Consider the following 20,809-nt stretch of genomic DNA (forward strand, 5'->3'; position numbering starts at 1 on the left):
TACCAAATAAAGTGGTTTGACTTTATTATTTACATGATTCTTAAAATATGTATGCCAATGACCACACAAATAAACACGGGCTTTTGGATCAGGAGACAGCCTGGTGTTTATGAACAAGGTTCTTTGTGTTTTTAACAATATCTGGCACATGGAAACAAAACTCTTTACTGAAACATGGAACCTGGATATTTGTGTACTTCATGATCTATGCTGGGCAGGGGCCCCATCCTCTGCTCTGATGGCAGACAAGAGTATGAAAATCTGTTATTGCGTTTTGACATTTTCTTTGCACGATTAGGTCAGTTGGTAAGTCTCCACTCTGCAGTTCTTAGAAGCCCAGATTTCCTGTTACAATGCAATGTGGTTCTGATTACAGCCTTACTGAAGCCCAGACTTAGTACCTGTGTTCTGCTAGCAGTTTTACCCCTCATTTTCCGTGTTAACATGAGCATCTTATTGACCCTACCTTCTCTTCTTTGCCTGCGATGGTTGGGGAGATTGCGAATCCAAGGGGGTCACAGTGAGGAAACTGAAGACAGCATATTATCCACATTCTGAGTTCTGGAACAATGCTCTCAAGCTGGAGAAGAGGACCATAATACACTGAAAACAAAAGTTTCCTCTAGTAGAGAGTTGTGGCTCATCTGTTTTGGGCTTTAATTGTGACTGTCACCACAAGTTCAGTTCGTGAGACAACGTGATTATCGTTCAGAGGAACACTGCCAAAGACCTTACAAACCTCCAGTCCTACGCAATATCATATAATGAATCTGGTCCATGGAACCATCTTTGCTCACCTGACTCACACAGCTTCTTGCGTAAGTTTGCCTTAGCATGTAAGCTGACTTACGCAGTTTTCCTGCCTTTCATTCTCGCTCCCCTACATTCCTTTCCTCACAGAGTAGCCTGGATTTTCTTTCAAAAATGAATGTCGGGGTGTGTGAGTGGCTCAGTCAGTTAAGCGTCCGACTCTTGATTTCAGCTCAAGTCAGGATCTCACGGTCCTGGGATCGAGCTCTGAGTCCAGCTCCATAATGGGCTTGGAGCCTGCTTAAGATTCTCTCTCTCACCCTCTCTCTCTGCCTTGCCCCTCCCTGGCTCACCCTCTATCTCTCCCTCTAATAAAAAACAAAGTGAAATAAATAAGGTTGTTTCTCTCTCTTGCTAGAATCCTCCAATGACTTCTCACTGCACTCTGATCAACTTCCAAACTCCTTTCTGTGTATTCAAATGCCTGACATGATCTGGGCTGTACCATTTTCTTGACCTCAATTCTTACCACTGTCCTTCTCTTTGCACACTGCATATCGTGCACAATGGCTTTCTTCCTGGTTCTGCCTTGAAGCCTCTGAACTGGCCGTTCCCTCTTCTTGAGAGCCTGTTTTCCTGCCTCATCACACTGCTGACTCCTTCTCATTCAACCATTAGGTCTCTGCTGACCCCTCTTGTCACTCAATTCAGACAACTCTTCCTGGGCCTCCTGATCTAAAGAATTCTCCGAGGGATTCTCTTTCAACTACCTATTTTATTTCCTTCGCAGCACTCACTACACTTTAATATTATTTGTTGCTTCATTGACTTACTAGTTTATTTTTTGTCTTCCTATGCAGGCATGTGTGCTTCCAGAGAAAAGGGACTTTATCTTATTCTCAGTATCCTTGTTGTTGGGTGGATAGACAAAAGACCAATCACTGAGTTTATCCAAGTCCACTAACCAGAAAAAGCTCAAGACTGGTTTCAGAGTCTAACTCTAGTTATACTCTAGTATAACTTAGAGCTCATCCTTTCATTCCTCATTTCTACAGTTGTCTTAATTCTTGTCAGGGTCCTACATTCACTAGTTTTCATTATCCTGAATTCATTTAGTTTCTAGTAGCCCCTAGAGAGAGAACCTAACACATGCTAGGTACTTTGTGAATGTTAGTAGAACTGGAATCTGACATTTTATTTTAATTAAGTTGAGCAACCTCACATTACCACATAACATATTAACTCTACTAAAAAAACCATTTTCGGGTCGCCTGGGTGGCTCAGTCGGCTAAGCGTCCGACTTCGGCTCAGGTCACGATCTCGCGGTCCGTGAGTTCAAGCCCCGCGTCGGGCTCTGTGCTGACAGCCTGGAGCCTGTTTCGGATTCTGTGTCTCCCTCTCTCTGACCCTCCCCCGTTCATACTCTGTCTCTCTCTGTCTCAAAAATAAATAAACGTTAAAAAAAAATTAAAAAAAAAACGTTTTCTAAACATAAAGCAAGTAAAATTAGTGACATTCCTCCTGTTTTAATGTTAATACCTTAAATCTCTATGATGGGAGTTTTTATAGGAACATCTTTCAGTGAGGTTTTACATATTACTGTATCTGCTTATATAGAATTTCTTTAAGGAAGTGTTCTTACATCTCCTTTTTAAAACAGGATTAAAGTTAGGTGACTCACCCAAAGCTCTGGTGAGCCAGTAGTAAAGGAAGTACCTGTGATTCTAATCTCCCCCCTCTCTCCCCCTGCCCCTCCCTCCCCTACCTTCCTGCCCATTCCCTTTTTAAATGTTTTTTGCTATTTTGTTCCCTTTGGATTTTTTTTAAGTTTAAATTTATTTTCTTTTTTTTTCAACATGTTATTTAAAAGCATCCACAAACAAAAGCCTTGGGAATGGAAAGAGAGGCGTGGGGGAGAGATTGTGGTAAAAATCAGGAGATCTCAGAACTTCAAGAAACCTCTTCACCAAAGAGAGCAAAGGCCGGGAAATGGTGATGTCATTCCTTTTCAAAAGTAGCCAGAAGGAAGGCTGGAAATGACCCATGCATATACTCATCGTTTATGGCAATGCTTTCTCTGTCGTGCACCCAGAACTTCAATGCCTCTCTTCTAAGCCATCCCATGAGCTGCACCGCTGAGGATATTTAGAAGCTCTGCCTATCAAACACAATTTGATTGGCAGCTAAAGACTTATTTTCAGATGCGATGGATAAAGCAGAGGCGCTTAACTTCCTTTTCTGCTTTCTCATCCATGACACAGTTTTGTTTTCTTTTTTTAGGGAGGATAAAATGCATTTTTTAAAAAAAGTTTGTTTATTTTGAGAGACACAGAGACAGCATAAGTCGGGGAAAGGCAGAGAGAATGAGAGAGAGAATTCCAAGCAGGCTCAGCACTGTCAGTGCAGAGCCGGGTTTGGGGCTTGAACTTACAAAACTGTTGTATCATGACCTGAGCAGAAACCAAGACTTGGACACTTAACCGATGGAGCCACCCAGACAGCCTGATAAAATGCATTTTTAAGAGGAAGTCATGTTGCAACCAACCAACAGGAGTGGCAAAGATGCCTGTTCTCATTTCCCCATTGAGAACCATAAAGTAGGGCAAGTGGGCAAATACCTCAGGGCGATTCAGGGCAATTCACTGCAGCCCAACTCTCAATTCCAAGCAAGTATAAGCAGGGAGAAAATGACAAAACATTGAAATGTTAATCTTCAAATGCTCCTTGTAGACTTTCGTTTTTCTTTTTTTTGTGCATCTGGAAGGGTTCAATGGTAGGAGGAAAATGGGCTTGAAATGGCTAAGGAAATGCTGTGAAGAAAAAAGCAAGCAATTGGGAAAAGGGGCTTCTTCCATGTGAAAAAAAAAAAAAAGAATAAGGAAAAGGAAAAAAAAGGACAAAGCGCTCTGGGGCCGGCAGAGCACAGGGGTTACCGTCCTAGTCTGTGCCATTCAGGGCAGGGCACTGAGCCTCTGTGAGCCTGCTTGCTGTCTTTTGAGGATAATATTTATTTTGCAGTTTGTTTTGAGGTCTAATCTAGTACTAGGTTCATAGGAGATATTCAGTAGCTGATAGTTTTAAAAGTCATGGAGGTAATTTGAACAGGGTCGAAAATAAAGAACTGGTAGTCAGAGCAGGAAACACAGCATTCTTTTCCAAGTCTGCAGTAAAGGGAGAGGTGTCTTTACATAGGTCACCTTCAGCTGTACAGAAGCTATCTTCAGCAAAAACCCTTTTGAAAGCTTTTCCTTATATTAATTATAAAATAATATGGGCCTAAAAAATCAACAGTGACACTATGATCAGTTAGAACGTCTAGAAAAAATGGTTTGCATGTCAGGCTACTGGCTTGTTTATGGGAAAAAGAGGGAAAAAACGGGTGAGGAGGGTTTTTTTGTTTGTTTGTTTTTTATTTTTGTTTTTGTTTTGTTTTGTTTTTTCCTCCGAAAAGCAAGGTTATTTATGTTATGAAGTCAATTATTTGAATGCTTTTTTTTTTTTTTTTTTTTCGTTTTCACCTGGTTATATTAGCAGCATATAGACACAACCTGCCTATACTCTGGGAGCTTGTTGTTAAGTATTTTTCTTTCATATTATTAAGAAAATATAGATAATCGTAGATAGTTTTTTGTTAGGTTGTGTTTTCATTGCAACTTGCTATGTGCAGAGTAAACTTCAAACTTGTTACAAATTCACCAAACCAAATTCTGAGTTTCCTAAGGGTTTTGCTCCAATATAGTAGTAGCTTTATATGTTTTTTATTTTTATTTTATTTTTTTTTACTGATTAGTAATATGTATTAACTGATTAAAAACAAATAAATGCAAAAGCAGCCTCTATAGAAGTTCTATGGAAGAAAGAAAAAATAGTCTGTGAGTTTATTACTCAGAGATCATTGTTTTTTGGGGCATATCATCCCGATTTATGTAGTCATTCCCAATTCGTTTTTAAATGAAATCATGCTATGATATTTTCAATCTCATTTTAACTTAAAATACACCTCAGGCTTTCGATACCAATAAATATAGATTTGTCGTAATTTTAATGATTTACATAATAATCCGTTTGAATGGATACACTATAATTTATGTAACCAATTCTCCCTTTGGAACTACTTAAATCTTTATTTTCCCAATTCTTTTTTACTACTAAAACGTATACTTCTATTTGTCTGATTGTTTCCATAGGATTAATTCTTAACAGTGAAATTTCTAGGTCAAAGGAAATTCATATTTAAAATTTTGTTGATATATATTTTCAGACTGTCCTCATGAAAACTGTTCTAGTGTTTACAAATGGCTTTTCTCTCTTGTTAACACTGGACATTGTAATTCTTTTTAATATGGGCTTATCTAGTAATATAAAAGTACCTCATTTTAATTTGCATTTCTTTATTTACTGTTAAGCATGAACAACTTTTTGTGTGTTTATTGGCTGACACTCTACTTTTGTGAATTGCCTCATCATGCCCTTTGACTATTTTTTTTACTGGCCATTAATCTCTTTTGCAGACCGATTTTCATAGCATCTTATATATTGGGGTTATTGCTGGTCATTTTGTTAATAATGCTTTTTAAATTCATTTTATAAATTCACAGGACCTGAAATTTTAAGTAAAAAATGTCACAAGTTTCTATGGGCAAAGAAGGGTGGGGACATATAAAGAAATAGAATGGACCTTAGGGAAAGATCCAAGGTCTCCAAAATGTTATTTGAAATAGTAGCTAAATTACAACAGAAGAGAGGTGGATGACTCATAAAAATTATTTTCCAGTAATTAACGTTTTAAAGAGTTGGCCATGTTCTAGAACAGGACGCCAGGATCCTCTTCTGTGGGACTTTGCAAATGGGTTTCATACCTTTCGATCTGGCTGGCACAACGTGAAAGGATGGGCCAGATGACTCTTCAAGATGTACCTTTGCCCAAAGTACTTTTTTTCCCCCTATTTTTACATATAAACTTGAGATTCTTAAAAGCCCTAATTCAAGATACTTTTTAGTTCAGTTACCAATGCTATGGACGCTGTCCTTTCTAACGGGCTTAGAAAATGAGAAAGTCTAAACCATATTTCCAAGCTTAAGAACGAATAAAAGTAGCTCTCTGTTTCAGTTCTTCCTAATACATGAAGAGTGATTGTGACTCATCTTCCTCAGCTTTAATTTCTTACTGCTCTCTTGTGGCCATTCAAATGAACTGTCCAGATTTTTTTTAAAACAGATCTTACAATGTTAATTGTTAATAAATTATCAAGCAGAGTCATCAAATGTTGTTTGTGTAATCAATTTGGAGTCTCTGACATTTGAACATCGAGGTTGCAAAATAATTATTTTATTACTAAACATTTACAAGCATGGGGCTGCAGAATAGGAAAGGCCTGCAAACTTCTTCTTCTGATTTTTGTGAAAGCAGCCACATGGTTATTCATCTATGAAGTCACCAAAAAGCTAAAATTTGAGGTAGTTCTGGCCCTTCTGAAAGTAAAATAATGCAATTCCCAGCTCCTTCCCTTACTATGGCTTGGGAATATCAGTAGGGCCTAAGTTCAGTCATTATAATATAAAATAGTCCTTTTTTAGGGGTGGGGGGAATAACCCAAAGCTGGCTAAACATTAGAGCACAAATAAGATACAGCTAAAAACTAAAATTATTCTGTGACATTTTGGTCATGTAATACTGCCCACGAGTAGACAAGGACCCACAATTTCAGCTTCAGAGATCTTAAGAAGACAAAATGGGGGCACTGGGGTGGCTCAGTTGGCTGAGCGTCTGACTCTTGATTTCATCTGAGGTCATGATTTCACTGTTTGTGGGTTAGAGCCCCATGTTGAGCTCTGCACTGACAGCACAGAGCCAGCTTGGGATTTCTCTTTGTCCCTCTCTCTGTCCCTCTCCCTGCTCACACACACACACACACACTCTTTCTCTCTCTCTTTCTTTCTCTCTCAAAATAGATAAGCAAACATTAAACAAAAAAAAAAAGACAAAATGAATTGAAATGCTTTATTCGTACAGGCCTGAGTGTCAGTCAGCAAGTTAAGATGCTGCCTAACAAAACTCTACTTCATTTGGCCTCAATCCCTGTGACCACATCGATGCAAATGGGGCAGGTTTTAAGTGCAATGAGTAGCTACTCTGCCATAATTAGCATATGTATATAGGCATACTTCATTTTATTGTGCTTCACAGATACTGTGTTTTTTACAAATTAGAGGTTGGTGGCAACCTTATGTCTAGTAAGTCGATGGGCACCATTTTTCCAACAGCATTTGCTCACTTTGTATCCCTGTCACATTTTGGTTATTTTCCAATGTTCCCAACTGTTCCATTATTATGATATTTTTATGGCGATCCGTGATTAGTGATCTTTAATCTTACTACTGTAATTGTTTGGGTGCCACGAACTGCCCCCCTACAAAATAGCAAACTTCACCCATAAATGTTGTGTATGTTCTCATTGCTCCACCAACCGGCCGTTCCCCCATCTCTCTCCCTCTGCTCAGACCTCCCTATTCCCTGAGACACAACAATATTGACATTAGACCACTTCATCCTACAATACCCTCTAAGTGTTCAAGCAGAAGGCAGAGTTTCATGACTCTCAATTTAAATCATAAGCTAGAAATGGTTGGACTTAGTGAAGAAGGCATGTCAAAAGCCGAGACAGGCTGAAAGCTAAGCCCTTGCATCAAACAGCCAACATGTGAATGCAAAGGAAAAATTCTTTTTTTTAAATATTTTTTTCAGTTTTGTTTATTTATGTTGAGAGACAGCGTGAGCAGGGGAGGGGTAGAGAGAGAGGGAAAGAGAGAATCTCAAACAAGCTCTGCACTGTCAGCACAGAGCCTGATGTGGGGCTCGAACTCATGAAACCAAGAGATCATGACCTGAACTGAAACTGAGAGTCAGACGCTTAACAGACTGAGTCACCCAGGTGCTCCTACAAAGGAAAAAATCTTAAAGGGAATTAAGCAGTGATGCACAAATGATGAGAAAACAAAACAGCCTTATTGCTGATAGAGAGGAAGTTTGAATGGTCTGGATAGAAGATCAAACCAACCGCCATGTTCCTTCAGTCAAAGCCTAATTTAGACCAAGACCCTAACCTTCCTCAATTCTATGAAGCCTAAGAGGTAAAGAAGCTGCACAAGAAAAATCTGAAGCTAGCAGAGTTTGGTTCATGAAGTTTAAGGAAAGAAGGTGTCTCCGTAACATAAAAATGCACAGTGAAGCAAGTGCTGATGCAGAAACTACAGCAAATTATCCAGGAGAGCTGGCTAAGATAATTTATGAAGGTGGCTACACTAAACAACAGATTTTCAATGTAGATGAAACAGCCTTATACTGGGAGAAGATGCCATCTAGGACTTTCCTAGCTAGAGAGAAGTTAATGCCTGGTTTCATAGCTTCGAAGGACAGGTTGACTATCTTGTTAGGGGCTAATGCAGCTGGTGACTTTAAGTTGAAACCAACTGTCATTGACCATTCTGGAAATCCTAGGACCCTTAGGAATTATTATGCTAAATCTACTTTGCCTATGTTCTATAAATGGAACAACAAAGCCTGGGTGACAGCATGTCTCTTTACAACATGGCTTACTGAATATTTTAAGCCCACTGTTGATACTTACTGCTCAGAAAAAAAGATCCCTTTCAAAATATTACCACTCACTGACAATGCACCTGGTCATCTAAGAGCTCTGATGGAGATGTACAATGAGATTAATCTTGTTTTCATGCCTGCTAACACAATATCCATTCTATAGCCCATGTATCAAAGGCTAATTTTGACTTTCAAGACTTATTATTTAAGAAATACATTTCATAAGGCTATAACTGTCATGGATAGTGATACCTCTGATGGATCTAGGCAAAGTAAAATGAAAAGTTTTTAGAAAGGATTCACCATTCTAAATGCCATTTAGATGCAACCACCACCCTGACCAGTCAGCTGTGATCAACGTCAAGGCAAAATCCTCCACCAGCAAAAAGATTATGCCTCACTGAAAGCTTAGATGAGGCTTAGAATTTTTTTTCAGCAATAAAGTATTTTTAAATGAAGGTATGGCCTTTGTTTTAATAACTAATGCTATCATATACTTAATAGATTACAGTGTAGTTTAAGCATAACTTTTGTATGCACTGGAAACCGGAGAAATCATCTGGCTCACTTTATTGCAATATTTACTTTATTGTGGTGGTCTGGTACCAAACCTGCAGTGTCTCTGACGTATACTATATTCAGGTGGCTAATTCTTCTGTAAAATGAGGTCCACGCTCTTCCAGACATGATGCTATAGAATCAGAGCTGCGTTCAGAGCGGCCAGGGTTATGTTACTTCAACCAATATATATTGGAGCAACATCTCTGAATCAGGTCCTAGGAATATAAATAATAGCCACCTTCCCCCAAAGGCATAGTTTCATTGAGTTTACAGTCTACTGTATGAGACAGACATAATCCATGAAGGAATGTAAAAACACAACCATGATAAATTCTACAGAGCAAAGAAATATGAAGTTTATCCAATCAAGAGGATTAGAAAAGGTTTCCTTGAGAATGTGATGATACAGCCAAGATGTCAAGGTGAATAGACACTAATGAGGCCAAGAGGAGAGAAAGAGCAGAAGGACCAGTGTGTGCAAAGGTCCTGCAGTGAGAGGGAGCAGGAAGCTGTTAATGAAATGAAACAATAGTCAGTTATTTAGCAGTAAGAAAGAAGAGGAAGGGTGAGATACTTAAAGGTGTTGAGATATGGTTTTGTGGGCTCAGTGAAAGGGTAAGTTTGCTTTTATTACAAAAGTATAAGAAAGATATCAAGATGCTCTAAGCAGATAATGTTAGGATCTCCTCGTGTTTGAAAAGACTGTTTTACTTTATGTGTGGAAAGTGGAGAGACAGGGGTCCAAGAAATGAAAAGAGAACACTTTGAAATCTATTGCAGTAGTCCAGGTGAGACTTGGTAGTAGCATTGATGGGCTGTGAGAAATATCTAAATCAAAGGATATATAATCTTTAAGACTTAACAATGGATTGGTTATTAGAGGTGAGGGTGACAGAGTGCTCCGCACGATTTCTTGGCAGCTAACTTCAATAACACATTGACTTCTGGTTATATTTATTAATACCAGAATGCCAGAATGTGACCAGTTTGGGTAGAAATACCGAGTTTAAGTTGTACATGAGATATACAATTAGAGATGGCAGGAAGGTAGGGAGGTATGTCAGTTGAGAATTTAGGGGAGAATCTGTCATGCATGTATATTTGAATAAACTTGGTATTCTAACGTGTGAATTTTGATGAGATTTCTGAGGATAGAAAACTAATAAAAAGGATGGACAGAATAAGTGAAACTTGAAGAAATTAAACAGCTCTTTGTTAAGTAAAAAATAAGAAAAGAAAGAGTCTACACAGGTGAGTAAGAAAAATTATTGGAAAGGATAGAGTAAAATCATGAGAACATGGTGCCACAGAGATCAATGGAAGATTAGGGCTAAAGAAGAAAAAAACGGTTAACATGTCAAGCAGCTTAGGTAACAATAAATAATAACAACTAACATCTGTAGCATTTTTTTTTGACAATTTTTTTTAACGTTTATTTATCTTTGAGACAGAGAGAGACAGAGCATGAACAGGGGAGGGGCAGAGAGAGAGGGAGACACAGAATCCGAAACAGGCTCCAGGCTCTGAGCTGTCAGCACAGAGCCCAACGCGGGGCTCGAACCCACGGACCATGAGATCATGACCTGAGCCAAAGTCAGACGCTTAACCGACCAAGCCACCCAGGCGCCCCAACATCTGTAGCATTTAATATGCATCAGACATTTTCTCACGGTTTTTTATATATCAACTCCTTGAATCTTGACACCTGTACTATGGTGTACTATTTTATAGATGAAGAAAGTGAAGCACAGAGAGGTTAATCCCTTGCTTGAGATTACACAACTAGTAAATAGAGGAGTTAGCAGTCAAACCAAGGCAGTATGACTTTAAAGTTCCATACTTTGTTTGCCGTTATGCTGTTCTGCCTCTCGACAAGTCAAAGATGGAGAAAAAAAATGTCTTTGAGTTGAGTGACGTGAAGTTCGATCATGACCTTACCACGCACTGTTTGACTGGCATGATAGGTCCAGGCCAACAACCACACTGCAATGATTGTACAGCCGGGGCAGGGGAAAGGTGAAGAAACAGACACTGCATTTCGGTACAGCTAGATGAGCAGCTGTTGAGAAGCATCGCTCTGAGAAATGTAGTTTGGATCCGTCCCCAGCTAGAGTTATACGAGTGAGATTCGTGTGAAGCCAGGCAACTATGGAAGACCCAAAGACTAGGGTCATCTCTATTTGGATATGAAGCCAGCATTCTGAAATGCACAGGCTCTTAGTTCTGTTGTAGAGGGAGACAAAATCACTGGGTTACCTTTGATACTACATTTCTGAGGTTAAAAAATATTTTATTAATATTTTTACTCCTATTCCTAAACTCCTTCGCTTATTACAGTGCCTTATACGTGGCAGAGAGAAATGGGGTTCTGGGGAAAAGTCACTTTGGAGTTAGGGAATGCTCCCATGCTCCCTATTGGCCATGACGTTAGACAAATCCAAACCTCTTCATTCTTCAGCTGTAAAAGAGGAAAAAAACGGCACCCTCTCAGTATTGTTGGCAAGGTTAAGAATAAAAATACTTTGGTAGCTACACAATTCTATAGAAATGTTAGGTGCCACTGTAACAAACTGCTATTGAAAGAGGAAAGGAAAGAGAGAAGGGAGTGACCTTGGTTTGAGAGTTTCACCACACCAGAAGAAATATAAGCCTACTGAAGAATGTGGGCACACATAACTGTAACTATTCGTTGGTGAATTAATTGGTTTTTCCATTTGGGAAGAGTTAGAAACAACTCTTAGAAACAGCATGCGTCCTCTGGGGTCAGAAAAAGATCACCCTGACCTTTGCCTGAATACCATTTCCATGGGCACACTGGTCAACAGGGCAGGAGTTTCAGCTTAGCAGTGGTGATAGAACAGGCATTTAACATAAATATTTGTTGATTGATTGATTGAACTGGGCATATCATCAACATTGCAGCACAAAATGTTTCGACAAGTGATCTTGTGAGATTTTGTAGGAATAAGCTTGCCAGCATTACAGCAGGCAGATATTTCCTGAACAGTCACACCACAACGCCCCCGATGAATTGCCCACCAGTGCCAATTAAATGTAGTTGTAGTTAAACCTTCAGGGTGGTAGAAAATGATCTTTAGGACAGCATAGGATTCACTGGGGAGTAGCCAGCTCTACAATGCTATCGTTTCACACATAATTTGAGGAAGAGGTGAAGGAACACGAAAAACAGTTGCTTGCTGCGTTCATGGACTAGAGATTCTTCATTGACAGCAAGTCTGAGGTTTAAAATTTTAAAAACAATGAGACTTAGAGCTCTTTCAGACATTGCACGAGGTCCTCTGAAGTTTTTCTTCAAGTGTACGTAACTCACCAACATATTTTTTAAAGTATTCACTTTCCAAAAGAACAAAACAAATAAGAACAACAAGAACAATAACAAACATAGCAAATGAACCAAAGACAAGAATAATGCAATTAAGAAAGAGCCTGTGTCTGTGTTTGGGTCTGCATGACCTGATTGCGTCACTGCATGACTACTGAGAATTTTCTTCATCAAATCTCTAGAGTAGTTATCATGCCACACACTTTTGCAACCTCCAGTGTAACCAGATCTCCCTGACTGTGTTCCAGATTTCTCCAACTGCAAAGCCACAGGGGATGTCTGGTAGGATCAGGTGGTAGAACAGGTCAAGGTAGACTGTGAGGCTTCTATGAAGTTGCTAGAGGTACTCTAAAGGAGGGCAGCCTTTTTTTCCCCTTTCTCTTAGATATACACTTGCTGTGCTGGCAGGGGCCCTTGAGACAGTTTCTCTTTGGAACCTCCTGTCTTAGTCTGTGCAAATTCCATTTTGTAATGACCCTTTTTCTTTTAGGACATAAATTGTGCCCTAAATTAATTTAAGGCTGGAGGCCTGAAATTACAAGCTGGATATAGCAGCATAGCAGCAGTTGAATGGAGAACTAAATGTTATGTTTGAAATATAACTGATTAGTTTTAGAAACAAAATTCTAAACGACTAGTATGTTACTGATAGGTGGGCAGTCAAGCCCCTAAATGCCTTTGCAAAAAGTTCAGATCTTTTCTTATAGGTAACAGATGCTTACCTGGGACTTCCGTGTGCTGGAATCCACTGGTGGAATTGCTGCTTCTTCCTGACTGAAGGAGTTCAATGCAGCTCCTTAGGACCCACGGGCTTTCAGAAGGACAACTCCATCCTTCTCTTCTAACAATACCACCCTTTGCTTTGCTCAGTCCTGAGTCTTTCTCTTAGGCTACAGTCTCCCTTTTGCCCTCATCTAGCTTGATAGTGTTAACTTTAGCTTGCTCTTGTTTAACTCGTACTTGATGATTCCACATTCTCTGTATAAATGTGCACATATTTACTTGAAAGAGAAAGCCATCCTTCCATTTTTAAAACCAGGTAACTAGATGATCTATCACATGCATATCCAACTGTTAATGTCAGCTCTGGTGTAGACTATATCATTTCTTTTCTACTAAAAAAAGAAAAAAAAAATCACCAGAATGAAAAATGATGAAGAAAATGGAAAGAACGATGTTATAATACAGATGGCATTGGACCTACTTTAATTAATAAACAAATAAAAAGAGCTAATAAGCATTGGTATTTTATTATCAGTAATCACTGGTGACACACTTCACGATTGATTGCCACAATGGCTGAGTACAGTTTCCTGAGATAAGCGTTCATGAGGGAGGTTTGAATCATAATGGAAAGTCAGACCATCTGATAGGTTAGTGTCTCTGTACTCACTACCTCCTTGTAACTCTCACCAAGTAGGCCTCAAGGAACCACATTGAAGGGTGAAAGCAAGAGCCCTATATATGTGGTGTGTACAAGAAGAATCAGACAAGGAAGGGAAATAAGAATTCAGACATTTCCATGTCTGGCCTGGCATCATTTATTTTAGTTCATTACTCTCAAAGTGTTATTAAATTATTTTTCTAAATAAAAATGTGCTCTAGTGAATAACACTAATCTATTCATCCTAATTATAATTGTGCCAAGAACTCTGAATTGTCACTAAATGCTTTTGTAAAAGTGCTTTTACTCTCATTCCAAACTATTCATATACCCAAACATCAAATGAATATTTAATAAGTATTTATGAGCATCTATTACATTCTTAACTGGACCCAAGTTCTACAGATGCAACAGAATGGTCTCTGCAATCACAGAGTTTACATTTTTAATGGGGAAATAGATAATACAAAAAACAACTATAACGAAGTCTTATAAGTGTAATAGAGGGTAAACACCAGCTCCTAAAGGAGCAAATAGCAGAAGGTATCGAATCCCATCAGCAAGAGAAGGTCCTACGACTACCTGGAAGACATGATAATCAAGCTGCTATCTGAAAGATGACTAGAAATTAATCAAGTAAAGGGCCAGAGGTTAAGGAAGACAGTTCCAGCCAAGTAGAATGTTATACGCAAAGCCTCAAGATAAGGGAGAGATGGTGTGTGCAAGAAACAGAAGAGATTATGTATGTCTAGAGTCAAAAGTTCAGCATGGGGCATGGCAAGATGAAGTAAAAATTAGAGATCTATGACTCCTAAGCCAGGCTAAGAATTTGGACCCTATTCTAATGTCAATGGGAAGCAAGTGAAAACTAACATATATAGTAAGATTAGATTTATATTTTAGAAAGACCAGTTGGACTTCATCGTGGAGAATATAAGATTCCCTCTCCATCCACATTCTCATTAGTGGAGCTCACAGTGTCTCAACTCAGGGGTGAGACTCAGATAAGATTTTAAATAAATCTCCACTTTCCAAACTTTTGAATACCACTGTACAAAACAGATTAGATAACCTAATATCTTTATCTGATCTCTTGCTGTCTAAACTGAGGAATCAGATCCATTCAGAAACATAAAGAATATTTTTAATTTTAAGTGGGGTAATAATGAAGCCCGGAGACATACTCAAGGTAGTAGAAGAGCAGTGATCTGAGGATCTGAGAGATATTTAAAGAGCATCACTAAGCCACTGGGATAGATTTGATATAGGGCAGAGGTCAAGAATGATAGAGAAAGAATGAAGGATAATGCACCGTCATTACTAAGGTGATAAAAACCATGATATTTCTACAGCTGTGATAGGAAACAAGAGAGGACAAATGGTTTTGGTTTTCACTGAAATGGAGTTTGGGGATTATGAGACGTAGAAGATATAAATTCTATTTGGAACTTACTGCATTTAAAGTGTAAGAGGAAATTGAAGTGGATTTGTCCAGTAAGCAGTTAGATGTTTGAATCTGAAGCTAAGGAAAGGCACTGAAGCACAGAATTTCTAGTTATTGGCTTGTAGATAGTGTGGTGGAGACTTCCAGTTGTTCATCAAAATCTATCCCTCCACGCCCCATTTTCCCTGATGTTATGCCCAATTAAAGTCCACATTTGCCAGCTGTCACCATGGAGTTGTGTGCCCATTTGACCACATTCTTGCCAGGGAAATGTGAATAGATGCAATGTTTGCAACTTCATGCCATTTGTTTATAGAGTAGTTCATGCCCCTGACCTTCCTTGTTTCCTTTCTCTTTCCTGAAGACCCTAAACTTAGTAGAAACCTAGCTTCAAACAGCAGACAATGACTAGCCAGATGGTGCTGAGATTCAGAATAGCAGGATAAGAGAAGCTGGGTCTCTAAGTGACTGTGTAGGGCAAAGTTGCTGCCGTCCTGGATCACGTACACCTTGACTCTTAGGTGAGAGCGAGGTAAACCTCATTCTTTACATCACTCTTTTTTTTTTTTTTTTTGCAATAGCTTAGTCTTCACCCTAAAGAATAGACATGGAAATCTTGTGAGACGACATTAGATATACCAGGGAAAAGCATGTAGAATGAGGAAAGAAAGACCCTGTGATAGAATCTTCCAGAACACCAATATTGAAAAAATAGGCAGACTAGAATCATGAAAAAGAGGATTATAATTGTAACTTAAAAAATTAGAGGAAATCAAGGGGTGTGCCTCTTCATAAATAGTGGGAAGAGAGCGGTCAAGTGTCAAGTGATGCTAAGAGATCAACAAAGTAGAGGCCTGGGTGGCTCGGTCGGTTACGCATCTGACTTCAGCTCAGGTCATGATCTCCTAGCTTGGAGCTTCACGTCAGGCTCTGTGCTGACAACTCAGAGCCTGGAGCCTGCTTCAGATTCTGTGTCTCCCTCTTCTGCCCCTCCCCCGCTGGTGCGCTGTCTCTCTCAAACATAAACATAAAAACAAAAACACAAAAAACAGAACAAAACAAAAAAAAAAAAAAAAAAACAAGTAAAAGCCCGGAGGGAGAATTCTGGGCATTTAGTATCAAGGAGGCCGCTGATGACCTCAATGAGGACAGGTCCAAAGAAATTGTGGGTATGAAGAGATGAGGAAATGGAGATTACAAACACTGGCAGGATTTTACAGAAATTTGGTGTGGTAGTAAGAAGAGAGGTGGAGCCACAATTATAGATGGAAATGGGATCAGCAACTAATAGCTAATATTTATCTCAGGGCTTAAGAGGGACCAGGTAATATCCTAAACTCTACACATATTCTTCCATTCATTTCTCACAACAAGCCTCTTAAATTGGTCTACTGTGTACATTTTACAGAAAACCAAAGCCAAAAAATGTCTAATAACTGTCTAAGGCCCCACTAAGTTTTGGAACACCCTTAATCGCCTTTTGCTACAACGGCTGGTCAGGCCGCAATCTTTTTTTCGGTGCCTAACACTGGGAAGCTTCCTCCTTTCACTATTCTTGCTGATCGTAAGCTGAATTTTAAAGTTAGGCCCAACAAAATGTTGAACAGCAAGGCAAAGATACGGTTGGTCCACCTCAGCCAAGGCCCAGAACATTTCTACTTGCCTCAATACCTGAGGCCTGACTGGTTAAAGAAGGATGCTTTCAGATGTCCTGTGTTGATAATCATCACCCTGATCTGTTAGTCACAACATGAATTTAGAGTTGTTTTCAGGGTGCCTTTGAAACTGCTTGTCCTGGATGCCAGCATTATTACACTTGCTTGTTTGTTTGAAATAAGTACCAAAGGATCTTGAAAAAGAGCTGAGGAAACATAGAAAAAGGGATTTCTTAGAAATGGTGAGGGCCCCCTTACTGTTGTGGAGACCATGAATTTATTGTGACATTTATCTGCAGTTACCTGATTTCCTCCGATGTATGGTCAGCCACTGATGTAAATACGCTGAGAAGGGAGGTGGCTGGAGTCTCCTAGCCTTGGGCTTCTGCCAGTAGATGATGGGAAAATAAGTTAGGATATTAAAAACAGAGTAGTTGAAATGATGGATCATGGGACTTAAGCTGTGTAGGAAAGGGGGATGTGGGAGAACTGATCAAGAGAATGAAGCAGGGTTAAGGGTTTTGAGAGTAAGCTTCATGACAGCAGGCATCTTTTGACTTCTCGCTTTCCCCAAGGAAATCCAGTGTTGAGAACAATATAAGGTACCAAGAGTGCTCTCAAAACTATTTAATGGCTATACCATGAGACTAAAGACTAAAATATTAGAAATAATTAAACAACAGTCAGAAAATAAGAATTCTTGGTTAAATAATTATGTAGTGCAAATTTACAATTTAAGAGCTGGAGTAGTTTCAGGTAAAAATTAAGGTTCCACATTTACAACTTGGTGGTGGGTGTCTAAAATACACACACACACACACACGCGCACACACACACACACACACACTGACAGTGTAGAACCTGCTTAGGATTCTCTCTCTCTCTCCCTCTCTTTCTGACCCTCTCCCTCCCTCCCTCTCATTCTCTTTCAAAATAAATAAGTAAAATTAAAAAATATATATTAAGGGGCACCTGGGTGGCTTGGTCGGTTAAGCATCCAACTTTGGCTCAGTTTATGATCTGACAGGTCCTGAGTTTGAGCCCTGCGTCAGGCTCTGTGCTGACAGCTCAGAACCTGGAGCCTGTTTCGGATTCTGTGTCTCCCTCTCTCTCTGCCCCTCCCCTGCTCATGCTCTGTCTCTCTCTCAAAAATAAATGAACATTAAAATATATACATATATTAAAAAACCCCAACTTGGTGGTGGGAGCCTGAGGGCACTGCACAAAAAAGTAAGTTACTGGAGATGAGGCCAACATACAGAGAGCTAAGGGTTTCTTTGGGTTGAACACAGTCTTTCCAGGCACTCAGGATGATAACGGAACCCTTGGAAAGGAAGAGAATTGTAAGCCCAGGTGCCAAGGGAATCAGTAAGTGAGAGGGAATGATTAGAAAGTCTGAAAGCAACACACTGTGAAAAACAGAGTACACAAGTCAAAGATGAAAATTCCAGCTAGCTTCACTTAATAATAATAATGGTTAATGTGTTCCATTCACCTGGCTAAAGTGGCTGACAATGGATACTTTATAGTTCGATTTACCTGTTTTCATGGTCTAAAATGAAATATTGATTGCCCGTCTGGAAAATTATTTCATTCTGTGCCATATGACATGAATCTTGCTTCTTTTTTTTCCCTCATATGCCAAAATTGGATGAATCTATAAAGGCAAATTTATCTGATGTTAATAATCTATCAATCAATAAAAAAATCCAAACCAGTTTATGAACATGGATATTGTCCAGTCTTTGAGTTTTTGATATTTGTCTATCGTGTTCACACATTCTTATTACTTACTATTCTTTCTAGATAAGAATTTCCTATTTATTCTTTATCTTCTTTGCAATGGCATGCATGATTTATTTGTAATGGCATGCATGTCAAATATCTCGTGTTGGCCATTTTATTTTTTACTATTGTATATGGTTTACTTGTTGATATAGCTTGAAATTAACTTTGTTTAAATTTGACAATAAAAATATTTCCTTTTCAACAATCAATTCCATTTTGACGATATTATATAAAATGCTAAATATTTTGTGGCATGTCTTGCAACTACAATTTATCTCAGTTTTTTAATAATGCCTAGAAACAAATAAAATTGTAGGTTCTATGTTTGTTTCTCTGGAAGAGAAAATGGAAAGCCGAGGCAATCACACCAATAATTTAAGTACATAAGTGACTTGGCTATTTCATTCAAAAGTGTTTTTTCATCTGAGTTATCTGTACATTTAATTCCCCCTGTTACTCTCCTTTCATAGAGAGACTGTGTATGAACCAGAAATTAAAGAAAAAGTTTCTAATTCTTTGGTTAAAGATTGGATGGAAATGTTCTAGCGTTTGTGCTATGATGTGTAGAATGTTTCATAACCAAAAAAAATATCAGCAAAGAATTCTTACCTTGATTCTCATTAGCTACAATTTAAGAAGAAAATCCAACCAATGAGTAGACCATTTCAGAGAATGTTTTCATGCTGAACTCTTGATTCCCCTTTGTGAAGCTGAAAGTCACCAGACGCTATTTGATAGCTTGTTCCACTATTCTCTAGTACTCTTTTCTTTTCATTATTTCAACTATGCTAGTCAAATAAGTTTCCATGGCCCTGTCCTCAAAAGTTGTACAGGGCATGATGGCTTGTTTTGCTTGGCAAAATTCTCTAGAACGTGATTCATTGTCTGCAGGTGATTCATGGTTAGGAAATTAATTCTGAACTCTGCCAGTGATTGTGGTTGATTAAAGTCCAGAAGTCCCTGCCGTCTATTCACTAGCACTCTTTGTCAACTGGAATATTTCTATAATAAAAAGGGCCGAAAGTAGATGTGTTTGATGCATGGAATTTACATGCGTGTTTGCATCTTTTGAAAGAGCTACTCGAGCCTACACAATTTTAACACTTGGCATGAAAATCATTCTAAAAGTGTCTGACTGAATGAATCACATTTTACAAATAAATATCTGTCAAATGGTGCAATTACTTCAGATCCAGTCATTAAGCAATAAAATAAAGCAGTAAATAGGATACATCTGCTGCAAAGTGCTATAGAAATGCGAGTTTCCTTCTCAAGTTACTTGTCTTTTAATATTTTAGCCTAATTGGTGGAATGATTCACAAGAAACATCAACCATTCAATGTAATCATGGCACCACAAAAGGGGGGTTGGAAATAAAGGCTTTCTAAACCAGTCAATAGGACAAGGAAAAAACACCCACTTAACACGAGCACAGAAAGCCAAAAATGGGGATGAGACATAAAGTATTTCTTTTATGTGCCATTATGGGGAATGCTGTGAGATGAAGGACCACACATCCTTTAGAAGCAATAATAGCATCTCAAGGTGTTATCTGGTTTCCTTCCATATCAAAATAGTGTGAACGTGTAAATAAAGTAAATGTAAGGAGACTGTTATCTTTGTAACCCAACTGAAAAGCACGTGTTTGGTTTTTCTTAAATGAAGAAAGTAAATAAGTAAGCAGGCATGATATTAGCTTCATAATTCTCCGTTACTTTGTTTATCAGTGGTACAGAGTTTACAATTAAAGTCAGTCCAGGTAATGGATTAGGTAATTATAATTATGCTCTATTGATCTGTGGATGGACATCATAAAGTATTAGGTCTTCTTTCTCCAGTTGTTCTCTTTTCTATATAGATAATTATAAAAGAGGGGCGAAAAAAAAAGGAAGTCTGTGAAAATTCAGTTTGGTAAAATATTTAAAGTTAAGTTTTTTGTTGGGAGTTGATCACGAAAAGTATGTTGTTGTTGTAACTCCAGAAAAAATAAACAGAGGAAATTAAAATTCAGATAACTAGTGTTAGTGCTTAGGTATCTTGGGGTTTTTCGATATTTTCCATTATATGTTCTTATGCCTGGACCTAAAGAGGTTGTCTTTATTTCTGTTCTCTCCCTTGTACCTCTGTCACTACCATAAAAAGAACATGTTCAGGCTAGTCCGCTGTTCTAAAGAGGATGAGAAACATGTGGAGCAGAGCTGTTCCAGCCAATTTACAAGCCTACAGTGATGCACAAATGCATGATGATTATTAATGACTGTTGTTTTTGATGATTTCTTATGCA

At 38.6% G+C, this 20,809-nt stretch overlaps 1 long non-coding RNA gene across 4 annotated transcripts; it reads right to left on the reverse strand.

The window, feature by feature from the left end:
• Positions 1-444: 444 nt before the first annotated feature.
• On the reverse strand, positions 445-19,300 carry LOC109262103 (uncharacterized). 4 transcript variants are annotated; one of them, XR_002077642.2, is made up of 4 exons: positions 19,135-19,300; positions 18,277-18,394; positions 17,041-17,122; positions 445-580 (listed from the first exon to the last, which is right to left on the reverse strand). It is a non-coding gene; the product is annotated as an uncharacterized LOC109262103 (long non-coding RNA). The 4 variants fall into 4 exon arrangements; XR_002077641.2 differs by lacking the exon at positions 445-580 and adding an exon at positions 10,388-11,369; XR_002077640.2 differs by lacking the exon at positions 445-580 and adding an exon at positions 16,264-16,943.
• Between the last annotated feature and the right edge of the window lie 1,509 nt (positions 19,301-20,809).

This window comes from Panthera pardus, unplaced genomic scaffold, assembly GCF_024362965.1.
Source record: "Panthera pardus isolate Hobbes unplaced genomic scaffold, ASM2436296v1 HiC_scaffold_16, whole genome shotgun sequence".
In the NCBI taxonomy this organism is placed as follows: domain Eukaryota; kingdom Metazoa; phylum Chordata; class Mammalia; order Carnivora; family Felidae; genus Panthera; species Panthera pardus.